Source organism: Egretta garzetta, unplaced genomic scaffold (assembly GCF_000687185.1).
Source record: "Egretta garzetta isolate BGI_Z169 unplaced genomic scaffold, ASM68718v1 scaffold2, whole genome shotgun sequence".
In the NCBI taxonomy this organism is placed as follows: Eukaryota; Metazoa; Chordata; class Aves; order Pelecaniformes; family Ardeidae; genus Egretta; species Egretta garzetta.
Window position 1 is genome coordinate 564,109 of NW_009258894.1, and position 2,050 is coordinate 566,158.

General features: G+C 41.5%; 1 protein-coding gene across 1 annotated transcript in view; it reads right to left on the reverse strand.

Annotated features, from left to right (window-relative positions):
* The window catches only part of MEIS2 (Meis homeobox 2), a 177,923-nt gene that overhangs the window by 174,946 nt on the left and 927 nt on the right, over nucleotides 1–2,050 (reverse strand). The gene's annotated exons all lie outside the window — the stretch shown is intronic.

Below are 2,050 nucleotides of genomic sequence, written 5' to 3' on the forward strand. Positions count from 1 at the left end.
AATACGGAGAAAAGTCCCTCTTTTACTTTTAGCCAGAGTTGCCCCCCGAGTAAAACCCGCCAGAAGCCGGAGAGCAGACCCGGTTTTTTTTTTTCCTAGAGGATCTCCTCCAAGATTAAAGCTAGTCCTAAGAGCAACAGAATTGCTGTGACTGACTTTCACGGGACTGTAAAGAGAGGTGAGTAAAAAAGCCCTTAGTATGTAGATCTCTTTCAAGCAGTGGTTAAGTCGATTCATTTCGCAGGGAAAAAGCCAGTCTTCTTGTGCAGTATTTTATACTCTGTCGTATAAATCGGTAACGTAATTCAAGATATTCATGGTAATGAATGCTTGGCTAATCCTTTGGGTGCGCGGAGACCTACAGAGCAGTAGGTTATGCAAATCCCTTCCTACTTTTACAGCTGTAGTTTTCTAACAGATTTTTTTTTTTTTTAAAAGATGTAGTCAATATTTGTAGCTTCCAAACTTGTTTTTTAACCGAGGCAGTGCAAACCTGGAGCCTTGCCTCTGGAGACGTACGAGTCTGTCTCATTTCAAACAGTTTCGGTATCACCAAAGAAGAGGTCTTTACTTGTAACGTGGCCGTGCAAAAGTAATCTAGCTCCATTGAAGGCTCCATGTATTTGTTCAGACCTCAAGCTGTGGGAGAAGTTTATCAGTTTTCTTCTCAAAAAGAAGTTTTTAGATTACTTGCCTCCCATAGAAGAAAGCTCTTCATTGCTTAGGTTACAATTTTAGACCTGATTTTTTTTTCATAATTCTCTTTTTTCACAGAATTCCCTGTAGATCTCAGTTCTCTCAACTAAGGAATTGTTAGAAAGCAGTCTAAAATCAAAGCTGCAAAAAAAGCAGCCAAAGATTTTTGCAGTGTTCAATGCTGCTCCTTTCACTTGTTCCTTTTTTTTTTTTTTTTTTTTCCTTTTTCCCCTCCTAAACTAATTAACCCCCTGCGTTGGCTCACCCTGCTGTGCATGTGTGTAATCTGGGACAGGGACCAACTTTTAAAAATTATTTTAACTTGATAGAAAGCGAAATTTCATATGGTAAATGAAGGGCTTTCATGTTCCTCCTGTGTCTTTTTTTTTTTTCCCCGTGAAAAGAGTTGAAGCCTTTTTCCTCTTCACTATCCCAGTGGATTAAAGCACACAGAGAACATGGTTTATAAAGCGCTACAGTTTAGCCATTAAAAAGGAATCTCAATTTAGCGCCCTTAAGTGAAAGTACTCAGCTATTAACAAAGATGCTGTTGGGAACTCGGAGGAAAATGGGATACGTGCGTGCAGGGGGTGGGGGCTTCCACAGTCTTCGGTCATTTTTAATTTTTTTTTTTTTTCCCCCCCCCCCCCCCCCCCCCCCAAGCCCGGTGACATATTTCTTTTAAAACGCAGTAATTTGGGAAAATTAAATTGGCTGATTTCCATTTCTCGTGCATCACTTTCACAGCGAAGGCTGCTTCCAGGAAAAGTGTGAGAGACGAGTCGGTGGGGTGTGCGTGTGTGTTTGGGCTTTTTTTTCCTTTTTTTTTTTTCTTTTTTCTTTTTTTTTTTTTTTTTTTTTTTTTTTAGATCAGCTCAAAAGTCCAAAGAGAAATGAGGTGTCCGGTATGGAAGTGCATCTCAGTCAACAGCCAGCTCCTTTTGCTGAGGCTGGAAATGGTTTTAACAGGCGGTAAAATTTCATCTTGTGGTGTCAAATTGGGGTCAGTTTGGGGTTAGCGCTCTCAGTGTCCGAGCAGGAGCTGTCCAGCTGTGTGGGGATTCATTAAGGGCAAAAGATCCGTTTCAAGAAAAACAATACAAAGACAATCAGAGGGCTAAAGATCCTCTTCAAATCGCATTTTACAAGTGCACCAGAACAAATATGGACGCTGAAACCTATTCCCTTCAAACTCCCAAATCGGCTTCTTAGCCCTTGGAGGGAGTGAGAGAGAAAATCCTCTAAAACTTAAGAAGAGTCTGTTTTCAATCAGCCTTTCCGAAGTGTGGCATCTTAGTCCTTTGCTGGCTTTGAGACGTGCCTCTCTCCCTCGCTCGCTTCCCTCCCCCCCCCC